We start from the raw sequence: 27643 nt of genomic DNA on the forward strand, positions 1-27643 counted from the left end.
TTTGCTGACAGGCATCCTCCATAGTGGATGGAAAGTGGGAAGAAATTCCCAGTGTGGAGAATCAGACACGGGAAGCCTGAATGAAATTCTGTGTGTAAGTTCTGCTGAAATCTTTGGTTGACCTGTAAATTGCCCATCAAGTAGGCCATACTCAAAGTAACCCAACCAATATGAAAAGAAAAGAACTGAATAAGAGTGTAGGCTGCTTCTCACAGCACACAAAAAAGCCTGCAGTTCGAATGCAGCCAAGTTAACTACTTCTCTCAAACATAAGTAAGTAAAAGTGTCACTATCATTTATAGCCATAGCTCTCAATGAAAAAGAGTGAGTAAGAATGTGCGATTTTGGCCCCAACACCATAAAAAAGAGCGCTTAGAAAGGATTGAAGGCATTTTTTGGCAGGGGACATGGGGAGGAGAAAGAGTTATGCTACTGGTAAGAACTGAATGGAGACAAAGGATAACACTCAGTACCCCACAATGCATACAGAACAGTACCCTCCCAGAATACACACAACAACAACACAAACAAAATAACTCAGTTCAAAATGTCAATAGTGCTGAAGCTGAGAAATACTGTTTTAGAAGAATAAAACAGAATTCAGAGTTTCTAAAATATACTCAAACTTCAAGTTACAATCCAAAATTACTTGACATACAAAGAAAGAAAACTATAACCCATACTTAAGACAAAGGAAACTAAAGCTAACCTGGAAGCAGTCCTGATGTTAAAATTCTGAAAAAGCATATAATTATGCTGAAGACATAAAGAAAAATGTGCTTATATTAAATGAATAGGATAGCACATCAAATACAACATAATATTAAAAATAAAGAACTGGTTGACGGGGGCATGAGGACGAGGCAGGAAGAATGCTTGAGCCTGGGAGTTCAAGACCAGCTTGGGCACCACTATGACCCTATCTCTACAAAAACAAAGAACTAGCTGAGTGTGGAGGCATGCACCTGTAGCTCTAGCTACTAAGGAGTGGGTAGGTTAAGGTGAGAGGATCGTTTGAGACCAGGAGGTCAAGGCTGCAGTGAACCATGCCACTGCACTCCATCCTGTGTGACAGAGAAAGATTCTGTCTCAAAAACAAAGCAAAAGCAGTAAATATCTGGAACTAAAAAATAAAATAAATTAAAAAGAAAATTCACAGCATGGGCTTAAGAGCAGATTGGAAAAAAATAGAATAAAGTCAGTGAACATGGATGGAAACAAATTATTAGGTTGTTCAAGGTGAAAAATACCCAAAATAAGATTTAAAAAGAATGTCAGGTATCCATAGAGTATTAATAGGTGTAATACAAATACATATGTAAAAATTAGAGTCCCGGGGGAAGACTGAAAAGTTATATTTTAAATGGCTGAAATCTCCCCAAATTTAACATAAACCACAATATTAACAGATTAAAGAAGTTCAAACAGCCAAACAATATAAAGAAAAACATAGAGTCACATCATAACCAAAACTGACTCAATACTTAAGTAAAAAATATCTTAGGAGTCAGAGAAAAATGGCACACTTATATGAAGAGAAAGAATTACACAAAAATAAAGATTTAAATATTAACGGAGTCCAGAAAACAGTGGATTATCTTTGAAAGTGCTTAAAAAAAAACCCATTAATTCTATGTTTAGTAACAACATATTTCAATGAAGACTTCAAAAAAGGGCAGTTAAATATAAAATAATCACCATATACTAAAAGAAAAATTATCATCAATAGGCCTGCTATACCAGAAGTGCTAAAGATTCAGGCAGATGGGAAAGAAATTTCAATCTTCAGGAAAAAATGAAGATCACTGAAGTTGGTTCATATTCATGGAAATGTAAGTGATTTGAAAAAAAAGTAGTGTTACAGTGAAGGTAAAATTCTGACTGAGAAGCCAGATTCAAAACTAGCCATTCCAATTGCTCAAGCAGTGTCAAACAAAAGTCGAAGCAACTGGCATAGCAACTAGCCCTTTACTCCCATTGATTACAACTCATTTCCCTTGCATTCCCCATAAACCTGAAGATGGACTCAAAATGCCATCAGTCCACTTCCTTCTCTGCATGGGTTAACAAGGGTTAGCAAAGAAGGAGCTGTGGCAAAGCGAGAATAATACAACATTCACATAGAACAGACATACGAAAGCCCCAGAGAGAAAATCTTTTCAAATTTCCCAAATTCAGACATTTTTAGGGTCCTTTCCTATCATTCATTTTAAAATAAATCACTAATATTCTTAAAGAGTTAATACTTACACCTCTATACCTTATTAAGAAATCACTACATTTTATGTTCTCTTTTTAACACCATCGAACATGGCAGATTGCCAAATTATCCAAATACAACAGGATATAGTAATATATATGACATAAATGACAAATACATTAGATATAACATAGTAATATGTTATATACCAAAAAGAATATTGCATGACTATCAGAGTATCACATTCTCCATTATTTCTATATTCTCTCTCATTCATGACCTCTCTCTCACTCATTCCGTCACAAATTTTATTCAACAAACTTTAATGAAACTCTTACATTTTTATCCTGACATTTTGTCATGAGACAATAGAAAGAAAAAATCCCTGTCAACTAGGAGCTCATTATATTTATTCTGGGAAAACAACACAGAACACAAGACAAAGTGTATTGATAAGGCTATCAACACAATATTCAAGAGCTTGAAGTGGGGAGCCTAAGAAATCAGGTCTATATGCAGCTATTTACATTAAGGCATACTGATCAATCCTAGGATACTTCATGTCTGCCTGCCACGTAACAATGGTGTCAGTGCAAATGTACCATCTTAGCATGAATCTATTCAGATGTTCTCCAAACCTGCACTTCTTCACTGAGATATTCGGTGGCTGAGGGTAGGAATCCCATATAATGATAATGTTATCACTGAAGAGAACCATGAATCAACAAGACAATTTAACAAAGCCTTGACAGATATGATACTACTTCAGATTGAACAAACAGCAATACCTTTTCCAAAGTTTATAATGTCAGAAGATATCTTAAACTTATTCACAATAGCTGGTAAGAAGCCAGAATGAAAGCAAGACGAGGAGGCACATCCCCTATATACCTAATGTCTCAATATCCTTCTAGAAATCAACACTTTCTAACAACTTGGTCAGCTCTTTACTGATAAAGCATTTTTCTACAGGTTTTCACCTTCTCAGAAATCTCCACTGCGATGTCTTGTGGACTTTCCAAACGCAAGAGTAACGTGAAAAGCTCACAAACACTTCCTTCTTATTTTCCTTATTGTTTCTCTTGGTCTCCTATTTAAAACATACATACTCTTCCCATCTGTTATTAATCAGTAGACATTTCTTCAACACTCCTTGAATCCCAATATTAAACAAATAAACTGGATCACAGAAATAAATATAACTCTATTGTACAGCAATATCAATACTGTGTTACAGAAACACCGAGTGGTCACACTGAAGTCTGCTACATAGACTGTACTGTATCGCTCCCTCTTGTGATGGAAAGTAATCAGACAGTGACTATAATCTACAATTCGATCATTGGCCTGTCTACAGCCACTCTCCCTAAGAAATTTTTAAAGTAGAGTAGTATACAATATGGAAAACATGAATCCTTTCTAAGGACTGACAACACATAAAAAGAGCACTACGATGAAATATGTTGACTTTTCCCAGATTACAAAGTCTACCATGCATATGGCTTCCTCTTTGACCGTCTTCCTTTGAGAAAACAGTGAAAAAGAGGACACTAATGGCACAGGCTATACAAGCAGGAAAGAAAACAGGAGCTATCCTCTATTACTCCACAAATATCAGGAGGGATTTATGCCTAATCCCTAAAAAAGACTTTCACCATAAAAAGTCTAATCTAGCAGATGCTGAGTTCCCTAATACCAGAATCTATATTTACACAATCCAACTCAACATAGTCTACAGAATCTATGATTTCCTCAGTCATGCCATAATATTCTCAAAAAAGTGTGAAGCAGCTACCTCATATTGGGTCTCTAGAAATTCTTTTTACTCACCCTTCAGGTGATTGGGGCTCATTCATCAAAATTTCACTCATCCATGGTCTAAACTACTTTAGACCTATTATTACATTAAATATCTGCTACATAAAAGGCTCTGTAAGGTAAAGGAAAGTATGAAGAGGAAAATATCCCTGTCAATAGGAGCTCATTAGTTCTAGTCTGTTAGACACAAAATGAAGAAATGAAATGAAATTTGGTAAGTGAAATGTTGAGAGGCAGAAAGTATGTTGAACAATTTTCTACAGACTCTTATCTAACCCGTATCTAGTTAGGGAATGACAATGTACAATGACTGTACAATTGACCATATGGTCAATATCTTCTTCAGATTAAGCTGGAAAAGAACATCTTCCACAGTGGTACTCTCTCCCTGACTTTACTGGTTTTTTGTTTGTTTGGTTTTGTTTTTTTGAGACACAGTTTCATTCTTGTCGCCCAGGCTGGAGTTTAGTGACATGATCTTGGCTCACTGCAACCTCCCACTCCTGGGTTCACACCATTCTCCTGCCTCAGCCTCCTGAGTAACTGGGATTACAGGCACCCGCCACCATGCCCGGCTAATTTTTGTATTTTTAGTAGGGACGGGGTTTCACCATGTTGGCCAGGATGGTCTCAAACTTCTGACCTGAGGTGATCCGCCCGCCTTGGCCTCCCAAAGTGCTGGGATTACAGGGGTGAGCCACTGCACCCGGCCTCAACTTTAGTGATGTTATTGTATTTTAAATGTAGGTTCAACACACCTTACCCGTGTCCTACAACTTTCTTTAAAAATTCTACCTTTTGTACATTCTATCTTGCTTTACTCCCTCAATTCCTAGCACCATCCTTTCTTCATTCCTTTTTCACTTATCCATCATTAGGTTGATACTTTTTTTTTCAGCTGGCCCCTTCATCCATTCCTTTCCTTCAACAATCTTTGCTAAATGTCTGACAGAAGCCAAAACCAATGAAATGCAATCCTGCCTTAATGAAAACTCTACTGTGGCCGATGAATGCAGGTACAGAAAGAGACACTGCAAATGGGAACTCCAATGATAAAGCTACATAAGGATTGCTGTTAGAAGACTGAAAGGATATAATGAAAACATCAAGTTTTATCTTGCATACATATAATGTGGAATGAAGAAGAGGATCTAAAATTGTACAACTGGGATGCATCTTCACATAGTAATTGATGAGAGCAACTCACAGGTATCAGCATGTGTCTATGCTGGGCTAACGATGGTAACCTAATTATAGTACAGACCATCAACTCAAAGGTGTTCTTTGATTTGACCTTTTCAATAATAAGAGCACTACGATCAATGATACTCAATTTTCAAATGGAACTGTGTCTTTCACTGCCATGCAAAAGTCACTGCCGCCTCATTAATTTTTAATCTCACTCTTCATGTATCTTCAGGAACACTACAACCCTTTGGTTTTCACCTAGTAACTCTAGCCACAATCTCCTTTTAATGGGTCTTCCTCATTTTGTCAATATCCAAATGCCAGAGCATCCAAAGCATGGTCTCAGACACATATGTTCCTACTCCCACATACACTCTATCTCTAGATCTCATCCTTTCCCACAGCCATTACGTATCATCTCTATCTCCAAATACCCCCCAACTCAAGCTTCCTATTTACACTTTCAAAACCAAAATCTTAATCTGTGGGTTTAATATGGAACGAAAACTGGCAAAATAGTCTTTTTAAAAATCATGCACTCAAAGAAAAACCAACCCTCCCTAGCAGTTGTTGAGGTCTCAATCATAAGGAGTCCTGTTTCAGTCCTCTTCTCCTCTCATATGGTACCATTCAATGCTTTATCAAGTAGAACTGGCAAGGATTTCAAAATACACCCCAAATCCCAGTACTTCATAATACTTTCATGTAAGACAATCTAATGTAATACCTATGTACAACTTATATAAATACAACTTCTTACTTCTAGTTTTGCTATTAGTATTTATACCATCCACAGTGATCTTTATCCTACCTAACTTGTTTTAATATATAAAAATATAGAAAGTTAAGTACTGCAGAAATGAAATTTATAAATCTAAAATACCCAAAGCAGTTGGCATCTTAATTATGAGTAAAATACAGCCATTGAACAAGGCATTCTTGTTCAAGGCACTTAGGGAGAACACTCACTAAATCTTGGAAATGACTAAATGAGACACGAGAGATGACGTTTTTAGAATCTCTAATTCCTGAATATAATCAATTTTAGAATCGAATTATCTTGTGGAAAAATCAACATGATTGTCATTTATTCCAAGGTGACAAACGAGGTACAACAATGTAGCAGAGAATATTTCAAACCATCAAATAAACATGAGACTGGTATTTTTAACCAACTATACACTTTTGTCTTCGAATTAACTTTGCTAGATAAATCAAATACCAGAAGAGTCAGAGGCCTGAATTTTTTTGTGCAATCGTTTATCAGTGAGCAGTGAACCTCAACAAATACAAAGAGAAATAAAAGCCTACAATCTTCTCCTCAGCTTTCATTGGTCTGTGTCACTCTGCTCCCACTGGAAACAAGAGGGTCTAATTTGATTGGTGGAATGATACAGTACTTACTGGGCTACTCTTTAGAGGGCACTCACTGTGTTCCAAGGTCAATCACAGATATACAGATACGCATTTACGTTCCTCTGCACTCTCTTACCAAGTTCACAGGATGATTAATTGAAGGTTCTTTTCCATTTTTAACAGAGCAAGCCATGTTGTTCCCTTACATTGCATCTCCAGGGTATGGGCATATGGGTTCCATTCAGATTTAAAATTAGAGAGGATGAATTCCTCTGTGGAGTTACTCTACATTTCTCCCTGAATCAAAACGTGTCCTGCAGCACAGTTTCCATTACCATCAGGGAATCACATAATAGTAATGTACTTCAGTGCTGTGATTTCCATTGTTAAAACTTCCCTCACATCATGGAAGCTTTAAAAGTTTGCTACACTGAGGCTGAATGTATGAATTCAGTATTAAACTACCTTAAATATTCTCATATATATGTTTTAGTCAGGCAGATTCAGGTTTTCTGATACTCCCTTACTGTATTATATGTGAAAGCAACAATATGCATAATAAAACGGTAACACTATCTTAGGTCCCTGGCAGCCTTTTTCACTTGGTTTCCATTCTTTAGGTAACAAGTTGTGTTTTTTTTCCTGCTGGCTATTTGTCTATTTGTACATTTATTCACTTGGTGCTTCATTTGTTTACAATCAGTAATTTTTGGCCTTGCTTCCATTTTCTCCATACATTGAATGAACAATATTAACTAGGCCTCTGCTGCAATCCTGCCACTGAAGACTAAGTACAAAGTTACATACAGAGAGCAGGGAACACTCAGATGACCACTTTTGACCAAGACTTAGGTCATGTTCAAGTCTCTGATTCCACTGCACTGGTTTCAAATTATACATTTCCATTAATACCAGGTGGCCTGCATCTCACCAATAATGAACCAGATTTTGAAATATATCAAAGTGATTATTAAAACCACTTCCTCAATCTATCCAAGTCATTGTTCCAAAGTAAGAATGTCTTTATTCTGGGAACCTTCTTTAACTAGCATAAGATGCAGGATTACTACTGGGAGACTAATGCCCTAGTTACAGAGAACACAGAACAGAGTTCGGATATGTATAGGTTTTAAACAACACAGTCACTGCACAGTAGTCTGAATAATGTACACAAACTTCTCCACAGAGAATGGGAGGGGCCATGTAAGGTGACACATGAAAGAAACTTCAAAAAGCTGAGTTTTTGTCTTCAGATAGCTCCCAAATGCAGTCCCTTCACTGTCAACCTTGGATACTCTAATGGGTTAAATAAACTTAAAGTAATGACAAGCAAAAATTGATAAATAAACATTGGTGATATGTAGGATACAGATCTAGAATCTGAACCCAGATTCCAGCATAATGCTTCACAGTCTATTCAACTGTGAACTGTTGAACACTCTCCCAGTAACCAAGGTACACATACATGACACAGATATGTTACATGAAACACTATTACCAAAAACTTCCTCTTCTCCTTCCACCATGCAATGTATTTGCATCACAGCTCTGGGGTTCTATGTGCCTCTCACATTCCACTCCATGGTTTAGACATAAATTCATTCGACTCCTTGGGTAACCCTTTCCCTGTATTCTCATATAAATCACCATCTTACTCTTTCTTTCAGAATTTTCAGTTGATAAAAGACATTGCTGGACTGTTCTGACAGGCCATGATACACGAACTCTTCCTTACAGTACAAGACGCTAAATAATGCATATAAGCAATAACACAGATTTTTCTTTTTTTTTCTTTTTGAGACGGAGTCTCGCTCTGTCGCCCAGGCTGGAGTGCAGTGGTGCGATCTCGGCTCACTGCAAGCTCCGCCTTCCGGATTCACGCCATTCTCCTGCCTCAGCCTCCCGAGTAGCTGGGACTACAGGCGCCCGCCATCACACCCGGCTAATTTTTGTATTTTCAGTAGAGATGGGGTTTCACCGTGATAGCCAGGATGGTTTCGATCTCCTGACCTCATGATCTGCCCGCCTCGGCCTCCCAAAGTGCTGGGATTACAGGCGTGAGCCACCAGGCCCAGCCAACACAGATTTTTTTCTAATCATCACTGACTCAGGTAAAAGTCACCTATGCATATTAAACCTACTAGGTGAAAGTTTGATGAAAAAATGTAATTCCTAAGTAATTACAAGGGAATGTTAACTATAGTGGAAAAGTTCAGTGGACACCAATTGAACCAAGAGACCAAAGTAGTTCAAAGTGAGAAAAAGTGACATTGTTTGTCACCCGATATGATTCACTGAGGAAGACTGAGAATACTGAAGTATTTCTGCTCAAAATGAGTATCTTAAGCCTTTTCATGAGGAAACACAAAATTCAAAATTTGAGGTTATCTCCTTAAAAACTGTTAGCTATTACTTTTTAAAAACACTGATGTGATCGAAGTCCAGGAAACTGTTTCGAGACATGACAACTGAATGCAACAGAAGATCCTTTTCTGGATGTTGTAGAAGTGAAGAAACTGCTATAAAGAACACCTCTGGAAAAATGGATAAAATGTGAATATGGACTGTATAGTTATACTTTTATACTACTGACACATTTCATGATTTTGAAATTTGTACCAAAGTCAATATAACATGCTCAGGCTCTTAGAAAGTAGATGTTGAAGTGTTTTGGTTTACAGGAAGATAATGTCGGCAAATCATTCACCAATAATACATAAAATGATAACACTACGTATAAACACATGAAGGGAGGAGATGGCAAGAAGAGAAGTGAGGGGAGAACACAACGATGCAGAATAAGAAGTCAATCTGGGTGAAGCATAAATCAGGTTGCTCTGTGTGATTCTTGTGATTCTGACTCTAAAATTATTTCAAAAATACAAAGAAAAACGCTGGTATAAGGTATACTTAGGGAATTTATAAACTTCCAGGTGGCACTAAATTTAGAAAATATTAATCATTTCTAATTCAGATAAACAGGATTTTTGGGGGGAGTAGAGGAAAAACTGAGTACTGCCTTATCTTATAAATCATGCATCATTATTTGATTCTTCTTTTACCCATGGCCATTAATTGTTTAAGTTAGACTTATGTTAAAAATGCCATTTTCACCTATTAGATTGATTAAAAATTTAAAGACTTTTTTTTTTTTGAGATGGAGTTTCGCTCTTGTCATCCAGGCTGGAGTGTAGTAGTGCAATCTCGGCTCACTGCAACCTCCGCCTCCTGGGTTCAAGCAATTCCCGTCTCAGCCTCCCAAGTAGCTGGGATTACAGGTGTATGCCACCACACCCAGCTAAGTTTTTGTATTTAGTAGAGATGGGATTTCACCACGTCGGCAGGCTGGTCTGGAACTCCTGTTCTCAGGTGATCCACCTGCCTAGGCCTCCCAAAGTGCTGAGATTACAGGCATGAGCTACTGCGCCCGACCTAAAATATTCTTAATACCCAATGTGCACAAATTTTTATGAAAATTGGCACTTCCATAACAACACCGTTCTGTGGTGGCAGAGGACACCACTTTAAAGAGCAATTTCATAGCATCTAACTAAAATGAAACTGATGATCCAACAATGCAACAGCTAGACATCTATCCTGTAGAATTAGGAGACCAACTGCATTAGAATATACATATAGTCAACATTATATGTAGCAACAAAACAAAAAAAAATTAACCTGCTTTCCCAAAACAGAGAAATGGATTCACCCATTGTAATACATACTTTACATCCCACAGAAAGTCTGTGGGTAAGCTATATTTATTGTTTTGGAAACATGTCCATGCCACATTAAAGAACCTTGAAATTTACAAAATAACATCTATCATAATAATCACACATTTGTAAATGAATTCCACATAAACTTATATAAGCTCAAAAAGTTACTGACAACTATACTACAAACACTACTTATCAAGCCTAGGAAGTAGGAATGGAAGATAGTAGATAAATGGCCACAGTTTGCTTATCACTGACTGACTCACTCATTCTTGTTGGCTCTGTTTCAATGAACTAGGTGCCAAGCCTAAGTGAAAAGGAGATACAAAAGAATAAAAACACACAACCCTCGACTGGTTTTAAGAGCCAAGAATTCAAAAGCTTAAAGCAGATTCTACCCCATGTTTTACTTTAACTTCCTATGTTGAGGATTCAGAAAAATGACATGGGATGGAATACATTTTCTCACTTCTGCTTTCCATGTATCAAAATAAACTTCTGCTGTAAGCCAGAGGTCAGAAAACTACAGCCTGTGGTCCAAATCTGGCCTAATACGTTTTTGTTAGTAAGTTTTACCACAACACGGCCATATTCGTTTATGAATCGGTTATAGCTCATTTCACATATAATGGCAATGTTGAGTAGTTACAACAGTATGGCCTATACAGTCTGCTCTTTTACAAATTTTGCTGACCTCTGTATATTGTTATACAGACTACAAAACTCTGTATCATGTTTCATATAATGTAAAGGTGTGTGATTAGGACACTCATCTTCTTATATCCAGAACACATCCTGAACTTGGAAAATATTAACACAAGAAATAATATGAGATAAATTAACTTTGGAAGTACAAGAGCATCTTCTGTCCAGGTAAAATAAATGAGTATTGCAAAAGAGAACACAAGTGCTACGTCAAAATCTAGCTGCCAATGAATAAAATAATATAGCATGAAAGGAGACACTAATGGCTGTACACATTCATAAGATTTTTAAACCCTTAAATCTTGTGTCGGTAGGATTAACTGACATCAAAGGGATTGATAATATAGTCTTAAAATTCCAGCAATTGTTTGTTATTGCTAACACTGGTCTAGAGAGTTAATATTACTGAATGCCTTCCCTGTATAAACCTATCTAGACAGGTTGGGCAATATGGTAAGCAGTTCCCCAGTGGACAGTGCAGCTTATGTTATAGCAGTAGACAATTAAAACACCAAGTAAACACTATTTTATATTAAGCCCACTTAGGTTAAACAGAAAACAAAGGAAAACCAAGGTAATGTGGATAAAGGGGAAATCTCTTTGGTACACTTAAGATTTTTATTCCAGCCCCAAAGAACACTAGTGATACCAAGAAAATGATTATACAACATGTTCTACAAGATGAGATCACAATGGCTCAAAATGGCAGTGCAAGGGTCTCGCTCTCCCTTACACACTCAATTGTCATGTCATCCAAGTTTGTGTACTTTGAAAGAGGTGAATTATAGTCACTCTCAGATACTGATCTGGAATGAAATATACTAGGTCTAACAAAAAGGATACTACAGAAGGTCTAGTCCAGACAACACAAATGCTTAAGATTTCATTTGAAACTTGTCCAAAAACTGTGGGCTCCTGATTCAAATGAGGAAAAAAAGTATCTTACACATGGGGGGAAAAAAATCACTGGCACACCAAGGCCCTCTGCTTCTGAGAAAGACTTGCCATAATCTGGACAGTGACTAGCGTGTCCATGGGGTTGAATTAATTATATTTACCATACACAAATCTCACTTCCATTCAAAAAGTAAAATATAAATTTAAGAAATACAATGAGTTAATACACAAAAATAGAGGGAAGCATGAAATGTATTGAGAGCGCAGAGAAGTACATAAAGACATTCCAGGCAATTACTTGCCAAAAAGCAGGTCACTTCTATTCCTGGACATACTTCTATAAAAGCTGTGCCCCTTGAGAAGCAAAGATGCAAGAAGATCCCAGAAAGAAGCAATAACAACAGCATTTTGGTGATGCTGTAGATGAAACCACCATTTGGCTATAATCCCATTATCCACATGGTCACCACCTGAGAGTACAGAAGAAGAGATTGCAAATGGAAATAAACAACAGGTTGACACAGCCATGCCTGGTGACAGAAATATATCATCTTCAAGTCAAGTAACACTCCGTAAAACCAAACTCCTACAATCTGATGTGGAATAACCCAAAACCTACAAAAACCAGGTGTATGTACTGTATGCAAATTATAAAACTGCCATTTTCCTTCCTTTCTCTACACATTTTTTTCTGTGATTTGAATACCTATCTCCTATTCCAAATTATTTCATGCCAACCAACCACCTATTTACTCTTTGAACCAGCATTTCCTGCGTAGTTTCTTCATTCTAACTTACACACCAGTTCAGGGGTTAAGAATTTTCTTAAAAGACAATATAAGGAAATACTAATAAGATACTCTGTGTATTCCATAGTATTCCATTAAGATCTTTCCACAAACTAAAACCCAGTATCCACCCATCAATTCTCCTTGCTACCCTGTATGCTTCTTGTGCAACTTCTAGTGGTACTAAAATCAATAAAATCCCTGATTTGCTTAAATGTTGGTTATTAACAAGCATTAACTATAAAGTCCTTGATTAAAATATCAACTCAAAATAATCACATAACCACAAAATAGGATGAGAAAAGAAATTTCAAATAACTCAAATAAGAATCTAATGTATCATCAACATAACAAATAGAACAGCTTCAAAATCACAATATAGTCCTTAATGATTTTACCTGCAGGAAAGATGTCTTTGTCCTCCTTGACTATGAAAGATGCTTGTGGGAAAAAAAAAAAAAAAAACAGGAATGTTGGAAAATATTTGAAGTTTTTTTTCATTCACTCATCAAATGAAAGGGTGTTAAGACCCTACTTTTACAACTTTAGTGTTGAAATATTCCTCATCTACTATCTGCTCACCTTACCTACTTACTGATGATATCCTAAATCATGCAACTGGAACTAAAATTGAACCTGCTGCTCTCATTATAACCCATACTATTTACAGTAAATTCTAATTCCTAATGACTTTGCTCTCTGATGACTTTTAATATCCTATCCATTTTCTTTATTTTCCACAGGCTGCCAGACTTCCTTCTTACCTCCCTCTAGCTGATGAATTTATTCCAAAGCATTCATTCAGTAAAATTTACTGAAATAATATAAAATTTACTGAGTATACAGATAAAAAGTTATAGTCTCAGTCCAGATAACATCACATACCATGGTGAGAGTAGGTAAGAGTGGTAAATCAAAACCTGCATAGACTACTTATCAAAACTGTGTCACAATTTAGGGAGCCCTTTCATCTCTTTCATTTCACCTAACTGATAATCACTCCACAAATTCACAATCTTGTGTTTTATGGAATTCATGTATGGTTTTGGATGGTAAAATATCACAAATTAGATTCAGTATCAAATTGGTCAAATATAAACAGTACACCAGGGTTTCTGATTCTTACCAGCACTTTTGAAGAATGACGTCTACAAAAATAGTAAACAAGCACAATGATTTGGATTGATATGCAAATATCAGTCAATGAAGAAGTTCTCACTTCTTAAACTGGTACCACCTCAGCTATAACTGTGAAAAATATGGGAAAATTGTGACATATGACCGGTTAATATACAGTCATTCCTCAATCTCCTCAAGTCCGCAAATTATTAAAACATTGAAAGATCATTTTGATTAAACTAATTTGTGAAGGTTAGTTTTTGCTTATTTACTAACACATGTTGAGAATGCAAAAACAAAACTTCCATAATTTCATAATGAATTTGTCCATGAAAATATACCAGTCTTTCAAATGTCCATCTTTCCCATCAACTTTACATGACTTTATTATTCCATCAGCCCATTCTCATAGTCATCAAATTCCTGTACCATCACCTTGTGAATCAACCCACTGTCCATTAAGCCACTCTAAAGCCATCAAACATGCAGCTATCACCCACACAACCAATGTATCTGTACCCTGATCCCTATTATTTATCCAAGATTTTAGATAGCTGTACTTGTATTCATCAATCTAAAGATCCATGCATACAGCATTCCATTTTTGATCCATTCCAATGCTAACACCTAGGCATATAACCATCTGCTCCTTCACTAAATAATTCCACTGTGCATAGAACCATACATACACCCAACAGGTTATTGTTTTTTGTTTTGTTTTGTTTTTGAGACAGAGTCTTGCTCTGTCGCCCAGGCCGGAGTACAGTGGCGCAATCTCTGCTCACTGCAAGCTCCACTGCCTCCCGGTTTCACGCCATTCTCCTGCCTCAGCCTCCCTAGAAGCTGGGACTACAGGCGCCCGCCACCATGCCCGGCTAATTTTGTAGTTTTAGTAGAGACAGGGTTTCACCATGTTCGCCAGGATGGTCTCGATCTCCTGACCTTGTGATCTGCCCGCCTCAGCCTCCCAGAGTGCTGGGATTATAGGCGTGAGCCACCGCGCCCAGCCCCAACAGGTTTTTAAAACTTGCACTCTCCATCCTTGCATCCAGTCATCTGCTCATATTCTACTTTCCATCCATTTCTTACATTATTCAATATACCCAATTTTGCATGCATCCATCTGTTATTATATCTCAAATTATATTAGAAGATTATTGCATTCATCTGTCAGGGCTTTAAATATCCAATCACACATAATTTCAATGACTAGTTATTAAATCCACATAACCATATAATACAAAGAAAATTTCACTAACCAGTCTTGCATCCTTCCATCAATTCACACGTCTGCCTATCTACTACTACAACCAGGCTTGAAACCACCAATCCAACCCTGCCTCCTTGAACGCACCTATCCACCAATCACTGAATTATTGTGTGTGATTTTCCCTCTGTACTCAGATTGAAGTTGCGGCCACTTCAAAATCTTACTGGCTTAACACATTTACTTCTCACTAATGAAAATATTCCTGTGGGTCTGTTATGATGGCTCTCCAGGAAGCTTTGCTCCATATGATAGATCACTGTTCTAAGGGCATTCACCTCTTCTGGAAATTACACATCAACAAATGGTTCTACAATCACCATGGGTAAGATATAAGGTAGAATCACATATAGGCCATGAAACTCCTGTGCCCATGAAGCACATAACACATTTTACATTTTTAATGGGTCACTTTTACTTCCAAAGAAACGAAAAGCCCCTGATTGTTTTAAGACCTAAAATAATCATCTCTATGAACAGTCGAACATCTTCCACAATGCCTATCTTAAAAATAATTAAGTAGGATAAGGGGATTGGGAAAGTGTGCCAAAGGTAAAAGCTATAGCCAGGGAAAACCAAGGAAAACGTGAGCATCTTCCAGGACCTAATAAAACACTCTCTAGCCCAGTATAGGGAGCCTTTGCAATGTATTTCCAGAGGGATTTCAAAATTTCTATGGAAAAGTGATTACTCTCACATTTGACATCTTAGAGTTTGGAGTTGTATTACGGTTTCCCCGACCCTGCTCATTGTACATTGTACAAAGGGAAATGAGATTCAATTATCTCTTTTTTTTTTTTTTTTTTGAGATGGAGTCTCACTATATTGCCCAGGCTGAAGTGCAATGGCACACAATCTCAGCTTACTGCAACCTCTGCCTCCTGGGATCAAACGATTCTCCTGCCTCAGCTTCCTGGGTAGCTGGGATTACAGTCGCACACCACCACATCCGGCTGTTTTTTGTATTTTTAGTAGAGACGGGTTTCACCATGTTGGCCAGGCTGGTCTTGAACTCCTGACCTCATGATCTACCAGCCTCGGCCTCCCAAAGTGCTGAGATTACAGGCATGAGCCATTGCGCCTAGCCAAGATACAATTATCTTTAAGTTTCACCTATCTCTGGGCCAACAGTAGGTACACTGAGACATGAGGTACAGATTACTGCGAATTACCTCATGATAGGGAGACAGCATCACTGAGACGCTGGATTTTTACCCGGATGAGGTTTTTGTTGGTTCCCCCTGTGAAGGGGATAAAGTTTTTATTTAAGTAGAAAGTACACCTAGTTTGTGAGACCAGAAAAGTATCCTACAGTAAGCATTATCAGTGTTTAATGTGTCCTTTTTATCCTTTCCTTGAGAAAGCATAAAATACAGCTCCTAAATCTCCTGAAGTTTTGGAAAGCCATGGGATTTACCCAATTCCTTTACCCAATTTATCATTACGTATTTAAGAGACAATGGATGATTTTCCATAACTCTACCAAAGCCACAGTGAAAAATAAAACCTTATGCTGTCATAAAAGCAGTAAGAAGCATTAGTCTTAGTGACGTCGGCCCATGAGTTACTGCCATGAGCACGCAGCATCCTTAACAGTCACTGTTGAACAGTTCTGTGAGAATCACATGATTACAATCATTACTGAGATTTAGTAATTATCCTTTCCTAAACTGACCTATCCATACATTATTTCAGGCACATATCCATCAAATTCATACATTCATACATCCACCTTCAGTTTATTTTGCGTTGTCAATATAGCTGTCCAAAGTTTTTATCCTTACTCCCCTTCCACTCTTGCATCAATCTATACACACACACATATACACACACACACACAAACATGCTTACATGTATACCATACTTCATATATTTATTCTTGTTTCTTAATTTCATCAAAAATGCATTCAGGATCCATCCATCCATCAATCCACACACACAGTCCCATTTGCACATCATCTACTTGTGATTCCATTATTATTCCTGATCCTATACCCATTTATATACCCATTCCCATCTGTTAATTTATCCATTCATCCTACTATTAATCCAGTCATTCAATGAAGCAACTAACCATTTATCATTCCCCATTACCCAAGTGTCAACCAGCTGGCCAGGCAGAGCTCCGTACTGCTTGGAGTTTTACATAGTGCCTTGGCTTAACTAAACTTTCTCATACTACTGAAGATCCAATCAGCCCGTCCACAGGCCTAACCCCAAATAATCTTCATACCTTCTGACTTTGTAACTGTTAAGCAGAATCTCAGGTTTCCTTTTTTTTTTTTTTTTTTTTTTTTTCAGAAGGAGTCTCGTTTTATCACCCAGGCTGGAGTACAGTGGCATGATCTTGTCTCACTGCAACCTCTGCCTTCTGGGTTCAAGTGATTCTCCTCCTTCAAGCCTCCCAAGTAGCTAGGATTACAGGTACGCATCACCACACCCAGCTAAATTTTATATTTTTGATAGAGATGGGGTTTCACCATGTTGGCCAGGCTCATCTTGACCTGCTGACCTCAGGTGATCCTCCCGCCTCGGCCTCCCAAAGTGCTGGGATTACAGGTGTGAGGCACCATGCCTGGCCTCCTCCTGAGGAGTTTGCAACCTTCGACAAATTTGCAACCTTCAAGAAGGCTGGGATTTATTTGGGAACTGACCCTGCTCTCATAGAGAAAGCTTCTTCACTCACTACTCCAAGTATTTAAAAATGCTATCTTTGTATTAAAGGAACTTCATCCGGAATGTCTGCTCTTCTTCCTAAGATACTGCAAAACCCCCTTCTTTGTTTTACTTATTATTCCACAATAAAAACCTATTTATTCCACAACTCATTAGCTCATGCAGCATCTCATTTTGACAAAATTCTGTTGAAAGCCCAGTACAATTTCAGTTACTACCCAGGACACCATTAACAAACATGGTTATCTATTATGATGATGAAAGCACCCTAAGCACCATATTACCATTTTTACTTTCTGTAGCCTACATCTCCCCTATTTCTACATTATATCCAAGACATTATCACAGTGGTATACAAACATCCATCAATCATTCTTACTGCTATGTATTACTAGAAGATGAACCACGTTTTTTGCCACAGATGATATAAATTTACAAAATATCAAATTCCTACCCATATGTTTTACATTTTACATCACTAGCTGCAACGTATGATTTTCCATAATTCCCAACATGTTGCCAAAAAAAAAATGTTGTCAAACTTTGGACTTTTGCTAATCTGATAGTAGAGAAACTAATTGTATCTTAGCTGTATTTTCAATTGTCATTATCCTTATTATAAGCAAATCCAAGAATCCTTTTATATGGTTAATAGCACTTTGTATTTTTTTAATGAACTATGTGCTCAAGTCACTTTTCCTTCGAGCTGGTATTTTTCCCCAATTATATCTTACATACACCAAAAGTTTCACTCTTCTTATGTGATGTCACAACTAACTTTTTCAACTTCGTCATTTCATTTTTACTATCAATCTTTGTGTTTCTTGTTGCTTCTACAATGTGTATCATCAGTAATTTCCTCAAAATTGGAGAGACATTCGTTTTCTGAAACTGTATAATTTCTGCAGTTTTTGATTTAAACCTCTGATTCATTTTAAATTCTTCATGCTACATACCATGAGAGATGAATCTAATTTCTTATTCATTTGGCTAACAATCTACCCCCATGATTGCAGATAACTTTAATACACTTTCTGTTTCTCATGTCAACTTACAGGTCCTTCTATTCCATGACATTACTTTGCTTATAAATGTGCCATTAACATAACTCTAAACACATACAAGATTTTGTAAGTCTGTGATACCCAGTCAAGTCACCTTCCTCATTACCAATCTTTACAACGTCTTCACAATTTTTTTTCTCACAACAAAAGTGACAATCAAAATGTCTGACTGTAGGAAAAATGCCTTTTAAAAAAAGATGAAATTATAAATTGACTCAAAGAACAAAATTCTTCTATACCATCCAGATTTTCCCTGAGGAACTAGAACACCCTGGAATATGTATACACTCCCATAAATAAATATACTGAACACTAAAAATAAGACAGTTTGAAGCAAACAGCTATCGCAAAATGATTAAACAAATTGTTGTTCAAAGTGACATAATGACTAAAAACATACTGGTTTACTTGATTTGTATCAATTTTACCTTCAATTGCTAGTGCATTCCCTCTTAAGAAACATGAAAATAAATACCTTCATTGTATCTCTACTCCTTGGTACTAACACATCATGCATTCCTCTTTAGGTAAGTCTCATGATGAAAGTTGTGGTCAACTCTTTAAAACACACAACTAATTGATAATGAGCTTCTGTCTTTAATACAAAGCAGACAAACAATACATAAAAATATAGTTTAAGCTGACATTTGGCAATGTGTTCTAACAGGTATGGAGCTAGTATCTGAGCACTATAATCACTAAAGTGGGATATTCTGATAACCTTCCCTTTCATCTCAATGTTTAATATTTTTTGGAAAAAACACTGAAACACTGAGAAAAAAATATTAAACATGACCACAGGGGTGGCATCCTACCATGTGTACAATGTAATTTTTACCAGATAGCATGATGATTATGCTTAAAAGGATTGGTATCTCCTAAGCTTAATATAAAATACACTGAGAAGAAATTACAAAAGAAAACCAGCAATTACTTTATATTTACTGGGTAAGAGATGGCTTTTTTTCAAAAAATCAAAGTATGTTATCAGATTATATTTGCAAAACTTTTAAGAAATCTCGTTAGCATGATCTCATGAAAAACTGAAAGCATGACCAGGCCAGGACATCAAATTAATGGGAAAAATAACATCAAAGACTAAAAAGGTCTCTAATACGACAAATACAGAAACATGTAACAAGTTTATAGTAGATCTTGCCAACTATTACTTATGAAGATCTACACACGTAAGGTAATATACCTAATATACCTTTCCAAGCACCCCTTACAAATATGGACTGTACTTTGTCATACAAGAATTCAGACTACATATGGTGTATACAAAATATCTATTTTGGACCACAGTAGCTCACCAATTCATTCAGTATACTAAAAATAAAGGGTAGAATCAATCCCCCCCCTCAAAAAAAAAAAAACCAACAAATAAGAAATAAGAAATCCACTAGAATACCCAGCCTGGAGTTCAGTGTTGTGATTGTAGCTCAGTGCTTAAGTGATCCTCCTGCTTCAGCTTCTGAAATAATTGGGTTCACAAGTGCATGCCACCACACCTAATTTTTTTTCTTTTCTCTGTGAAGACAGGTTTCACTAGTTGCCTATGCTCATCTGGAACTCCTGGGCTCAAGCAAAATGCCTTGGCCTCCAAAAATGCTATGATTGCAGGCTTGAGACACCATGCACAACCTTGAGAAATTTAAATGAGGATTGTTTTCTTTGTGTTTTTAGAAGGCACATAGGAATTTTAGTAAATTTTACTAGGTAGAGATAAGATATTGCAATTATTTTGAAAATTGATACATAAAAATATAAACCTATTCAGGATTAAATCACCATAGTAACTGTAATTTTCAAAATGGGGAAAATGTTGATAGTTATTAATTCTAGTTGCTAGATAACAGAAGGTACATTATTCAGTTCTCATTTTTGGTGACTTCAATTTCTCATAATAAATAACAAATATTTCCTCAAAAAGCAAGTTCATGAAATTACCAAATAACTCAGCAATTTCATTCCCCTATATATATATTCAGATATGAAGACATGAACCCAGATATTTGTATGGCAACGCTCAAATATTAATGGACATATTTTTAAATGTATTCATCTCTCAATGGACACTGTGAATGTTTTGGTGAGCACGGGTATATAAAATGGCCATTAGCAGAGGAATAGATTTAAAATTGTGTCCATTAGCAGATGGATAAAAAATGTGGTGTTATATGTGTATACACACACATACACTCATATATACACATATATACACACACATACATACACAAAATGGATTTACTCAGTCATAATAAGAAATGAAGTTCTCATGTATTACATGAAACTTGAAAGCATTAGATGAAATATGTCAGGAACCAAAAAACACATACTATGTGATTCAACTTATATGAAATACCTACAACAGGCAAAATCAAATGCAGAAAACATGATTGGGGAGACAAGGGACTAGGGATTAGAGTAACAGGTATACAGTTTCCAATTAAGATGACAAAAGTTTTGAAAATGGTGATAGTGACACAACACTGTGAGTGCATTTAATGCTAACTAGTACAATTAAATCTGGTTAATATGGCAAAATTTATGTCATGCATAATCCATCACAATTAAAAAGTAACAAAATTATAGAACACAACTTTTATTGATAATCAGAAAGTGGGCAGATTCATTTGACTACTGTAAAATAAGCTGGGCAGAGTGGCTCACGCCTAGAATCCCAGGACTTTGTGAGGCTGAGACTGGGGGACTGCTTGAGTCCAGGAGTCCAAGATGAGGCTAGGCAATGTAGTGAGACCCCATCTCTTCAGAAAAGAAAAATTATCCGGGCATATCTGTAGTCCCAGCTACTCAGAAGGTTGAGGCAGGAGGGTCCCTTGGGCCCAAGAAGTCGAGGCTGCAGTAAGCTATGATAGTGCCACTGCACTACAGCCTGGGGACAGAATGAGAAATTGTATCCCAATAAAAAAAACTGGTGATCTGAGGGTTCTGGGAGTATGGTAGAGCAAGATGCACCAGAACTCTTTCTCCCCCTGAGATGACAAATACACCAGAATAATCGGTATGATATAACTGGTATGGAACTCTGGAGGATTCTATTAACCTCTAAATTCAGGTTTATTCAGGTTAATTTCACTCAACATCAACTCCTAGCAAAGTACAAATTACCTACCCCTAACTCCTACAGCCTCACGCAAGGTAGCTGTGCACATTTCTGGAACAACTTACATACAGCTTGCAGAAGGAATGAGGGTAGGAATAAACAAAAAACAAAACACACCACTCTGATACACAAACACTGAGAGGCTGTGCTCTCATCAGTTTACCACTTCTAATCTCAAAGATGTTAAGATAGGTAAGCAGCTTTTAAAACAACTATCTTAAAGTTGCTCAAAGAACTAAAGAAACTGATGGAGAAGGTTAAGAAAATGATGCATGAGCAAAATGGAATCATGAGACAAAAAAAATTTCACAAAGGAACCCAAAATGAAATTTTGGAACATGAAACGTTCAATTAACTGAAATGAAAAATTTTCTAGAGGGATTCAAATGCATTATCTCAGCAGGCAACAAAAAGGATCAGCCAACTTCAGAATTTTATCAGTTCTGAGGAACAAAAAGAAAAAATATTGAAGAAAGGTACACAGAGTCTAAACAACTTCCAGTCTACCACTCAAGCTAACCAATACACAGCAGGATTTCCAGAAAAATGAAAGCATGCAATAGAAAGAATATCTGAAGAAATTCTAGACGGAAACTTCTCAAATCTGATGAAAGACACAGATATTAACATGTAAGAACCTCAACAAACTCCAAGCAAGATTAACTCAAAGACCCACAATGAGACACATTATCTTTCAACTATGGAGAGCAAAAGAGAAATAATTCTGAAAAGCAACAATAGAAAACTGGCATCATATAACAAGGATTATCAGTTAATTTCTCACGAGGCCAGAAGGTAGTGGACACATTCAATGTGCTAAAAAAAAACAAAAAAACCCATTCAACTAAGAATCTAATATCCAACAAAACTGTTAATTTTTTTTAAAAAGGGAGAAATTGATACATTCCCAGATGTACAAACAACAGGAGTTTGTTAACATTAGGTCTGCTCCCCCACCAAACAAAAACACTGAAAAGACTTCTGAAGGTTGAAATGAACAGTAAATGGAAGCCCTATGAAGAAATAAAGATGGGAGGCTGAGACAGGAGAATGGCGTAAACCCGGGAGGCAGAGCTTGAAGTGAGCTGAGATCTGGCCACTGCACTCCAGTCCGGGCGACAGAGCGAGACTCCGTCTCAAAAAAAAAAGAAATAAAGATGTGGTTAAAGGTAAGTATTTGAGCAATTATGAAAGGTTAACAATGGTGTAACTGTCCCTCCACTTGCTTTTCATTAAGAAACAGGCTCTCATTCTGTTGCACAAGCTGAAATGCAGTGGCATCACCATGGCTCATTGTAGCCTCAACCTCCAGGGATCAAGAGACCCTTGCATCTCAGCTTCCTGAGTATCTGGGACTACAGGCATATGCCACCACACTCAGCTATTTGTTGTTGTTAAAATTTGTTTTGTAGAGACAGCCTCTTGCTATGTTGCACAGGTTGGTCTCAAATTCCTGGTCTCTAGCAATCCTCCTCCCTTAGCCTCCCAAAGTGCCAGGTATTATAGGCGTGAGCTACTATGTCCAGCCTCTTGCCTTTTTTAGATTCTACATGACTTAAAATTGATAAATTATAAAACCACACATTAGGCTAAAAACCAGTAAATATTATTGTAACTTTGATTATAACTTTACAATTTATCTTCTAAACAATTTAACAAAAAAATGAATTTCAGAAAATATTTTTTGATCCACAATATGTTAAAAGATATATTTTTATAACATCAACTGAAAGGGGTAGGAGTGAAGGTGTTAAGAGAAGCAGATATTTTGTAGACTGCTAAAGTCAGAAAACAGACTGCTAATCCAAGATATTACAAAAAACAAAAATGTACATCATACATTAATCAAAATTACAAGATAAAGATGATCAACATTTATGAACCTAATAAACCACCAAAATATATGAAACAAAAATTGACATAAAAGAAGGGAAAAATCGACATTTCCTCACTAAGAGATATAGACTTCCAAGAACCTACTCTCAATGATAGATAGAATAACCAGAAACAAGTAAGAAAACAGAGGTGTGGGCCAGGTGTGGTGGCTCATGCCTGTAATCCCAGCACTTTGGGAGGCCACGGCAGGTGGATCACAAGGTCAGGAGTTTGAGACCAGCCTGGCCAACATGGCAAAACCCTATCTCTACTAAAAACACAAAAATTAACCGGTGGTGGTGGCACGTGCCTGTAATCCTAGCTACTTTGGAGGCTGAGGCAGGAGAATCGTTTGAACCTAGGAGGCAGAGGTTGCAGTGAGGCAAGATCACACGACTGCACTCCAGCCTAGGGAATAGAGCCAGACTTTGTCTCACCCCCCACCCCCCCAAAAAAAAGAGAAAAATGAAGTGTGTAACATCACAATAAATCAATTATATTTAACAGATATGCACACAACAATCTCTGAACAACAAAATGCACATTCCCCTTGAAGTGCATGAGACATTTTTCACAACAAATGTAGTTAAGTCACAAATTCAGTCTCAATAAATTTTGAAAAGGCAGACAGAAAAAGCCTCTTCTCTGACCACAGCAAGACAATGAATTTAGAAATCAATTAACAGAAGGAAAGCCCTTGGAAAAGTCACAAATTTGTGGACATACGAAAACACAAACAACTAGTACAACAAAGAGGTTAAAAGGAACATTAGAAAATATGTGGGAATGAATGAAAATGAAAATAAAACGTTTTATGAATCTTACACCTATTAACGTAACATAAAAAAATCTCAAATCAACAAACTGTACAAATTAAAGAACTATAAAAGCCAACTAAACACAAAGAGGAAAAGGAAGGACATAAAGAATGACACAGAGATGAATAAAACAGAAAATGAACACAAAATAACCACTTGGTTCTTCATAAGCAAAAATCAAGAAAACTGACAAACCTTTAGCTAAGTGGACCAGAAAAAAGAGGGAGACTCAAGTTGCTACCATCAGAAACATACTGCAAAGTCTACAGAACTAAGAGATTTTGTAAGAGCACTATAAGCAAGTGAATGTTAACAAATTAGATAACCTAGATGAAATGTACCAATTCCTAGAAACCTAGGAAACTAAAGGCTACCAAATCAAAACCACACACACGAAACTATTAACAGTACTGAATTATTAATGAAAAATCTTCCATCAAAGAAATACTTAAATAACAAGTGTTTTCAAACTTTTCTAAGAAATTCAAGGAGGAAACACTCCCCAACACATTTTATGGGGCCAACATTACCAAATGTCTTACCAAAGCAAGACAAAGGAGGAATAAAAAATTCAACATTCAACAAATTAGGAATAGAATGAAATCACATAACCATAGTAAAAGCTATAAATGAAACTCAAAACAACATTAATCTCAATGGTTAAATACTACAAGGATTTCCTCTGGTATCAGTTTCAAAGCAAGGATGCCTGCTTTCGCCACTTCTTTTCAACACAGTATTACAAATCCTTGCCAAAGCAATCAAGTAACAAAAAGAAAGAAATGACATCCAAGTCGGAAAAGAAGTAAAAGTATCTCTTTTGGCATCTACTAAAATTTCATAGGCTGGTCGGGCATGGGGACTCACGCCTGTCATAGCAGCACTTTAGGAGGCCAAGGGAGGAGGATCACTTGAGCTCAGGAGTTCGAGACTAGCCTGGCCAACACAGTGAAACCCCATCTCTTCTAAAAAATACAAAAATTAGCCAGGCATGGTGTCAGTCACCTTTAATCCCAGCTACTCGGAAGGCTGAGGCAGAAGAATTGTTCGAACCTGGGAGATAGCGCCATTGCACTCCAGTCTGGGCAACAGTGAGACTATGTCTCAAAAAAAAAAAAAAATTTACAGGCTGAAAATTTCCCTTAGGAGTATAAAAAAAATCTTAGAACTAATAAATTCCACAAAATACCAGGCAACAAATTCAGCAAGCAAAAAAGTAATGAATAATTCCACTTGCAATAGCATTTTAAAAATACAATACTTAGCAACTTAACCAGTAAGATCAAAGAAAATTTTCTGTACAACGAAATTTACAAATTATTTCTGAAAGAAATAAACGACATAAATAAAAAGACATCCCATGTTCATGGACTGGAAGAGTTAGTATTGTTTATGTCAATATTACTCATAGCAATGTACAGATTTAATCCCCAGTAAACTTCCCATGATATTTTTGGCAAAAATTAAAAACAAAATCCTAAAACTCATATAGTGTTTCAAAGGACTGAAATGAGCAAAACAAACCTGAAAAAGAACAAAGCTGTTAAGAGTCACAGTTCCCAATTTCAAAATGTTAACTGCAAAGCTACAATAATCAAAACAGTGTGATACTGACATGAAGACAAACACAAAGAACAAGGAAATAGAATAAAGGGTTCCAAAAAACACAAGTTTGCATAAATGCTTAGTTGATTTTGGACAAGAGATAAATAACTTTTTTTTTTTTTAAACACACACTATTATTTCAACACCTTTTTAAGCCAACATTTCTACGTAATTAAAGAAAAACATTACTTGTTTCTAGCCTGTGCCAGAAATACTCAAAATGTTTTCAAAAACTCAATAAAACATTAAAAACCTCTGACAACAGAACAAGTAAAAAGCTGTTTGTTTAGGAATCATTTCAGAAATTCCAAACGAAATTATAAGAACTACAATCAAGGAGTACATACTAAAATATAATTTACTTCATTCATGGGATGGAATACGTTAATTTTGGAATACGTTAATTTTAACCTTAATAATTATAAGGACAGGTTTTTCAACTATACAAAAAGAAATTTTATTAAACCTGTCACCAAATTTGGTAAAACATCTTCTTCTAAAAGACTACTGAAATGCCCGTAAGAACAAAAACAACCATGACCTAAGGGGACGGCAATTAACAGTCCAATTGCCGGCCGGGCGTGGTGGCTCAAGCCTGTAATCCCAGTACTTTGGGAGGCCGAGACGGGCGGATCATGAGGTCAGGAGATCGAGACCATCCTGGCTAACATGGTGAAACCCCGTCTCTACTAAAAATACAAAAAAAAAAAACTAGCCGGGCGAGGTGGCGGCGCCTGTAGTCCCAGCTACTCAGGAGGCTGAGGCGGGAGAATGGCGAGAACCCGGGAACCCGGGAGGCAGAGGTTGCAGTGAGCTGAGATCCGGCCACTGCACTCCAGCCTGGGCGACAGAGCAAGACTCCGTCTCAAAAAAAAAAAAAACAGTCCAATTGCCCAATTGCCAAGTATACTTCCTACTTCCATATATCCTAGAAGTACTTACAAATGTACTTTATCAAGATAATTAAAATGACAAATTGTTCAAGAAAGTCATAATTTTAGAAATTCAGTAAAGACTACTAGAAAAGGCATACAAAAAGTTTTCACGTATTAGGAAAGTTGAATGACTAATTCAAATCACTAAATTAACAAATAACTAAAAAATGCCTAGTATTAAAAAATACTTTTAAAAACTGCACTAGCAATATCCCCAAATTATTATTCCATTAAAAATAGAAAGACCTACCTTGCAGTTGGATAGAAGACTCAATTTTAAAGATATCTATTCTCTCCTAATTAATCTATTAAGTTTGTTGCAAATGAAATTAATACTGCATTTTTTTCCAACTTGCAAAAATAATTGTGTCAATTAATAGAAAAAAATGCAAGTATAGACAGGGAATATTCTGAAAAAGAAGAGAAATGAGATAGAACTCAATGGAATAGATAAGACAGTATAAATCATTAGTAATTATTAAAGTG

General features: G+C 36.6%; 1 long non-coding RNA gene across 1 annotated transcript; it reads right to left on the minus strand.

Moving 5' to 3' along the window:
• Nucleotides 1-11561: 11561 nt before the first annotated feature.
• On the minus strand, nt 11562-27561 carry LOC104656484. Its single transcript, XR_747132.2, has 4 exons — nt 27408-27561; nt 13798-13919; nt 13070-13111; nt 11562-12353 (listed from the first exon to the last, which is right to left on the minus strand). It is a non-coding gene; the product is annotated as an uncharacterized LOC104656484 (long non-coding RNA).
• Nucleotides 27562-27643: the final 82 nt, after the last annotated feature.

This window comes from Rhinopithecus roxellana, chromosome 5 (genome assembly GCF_007565055.1).
Source record: "Rhinopithecus roxellana isolate Shanxi Qingling chromosome 5, ASM756505v1, whole genome shotgun sequence".
In the NCBI taxonomy this organism is placed as follows: Eukaryota; Metazoa; Chordata; class Mammalia; order Primates; family Cercopithecidae; genus Rhinopithecus; species Rhinopithecus roxellana.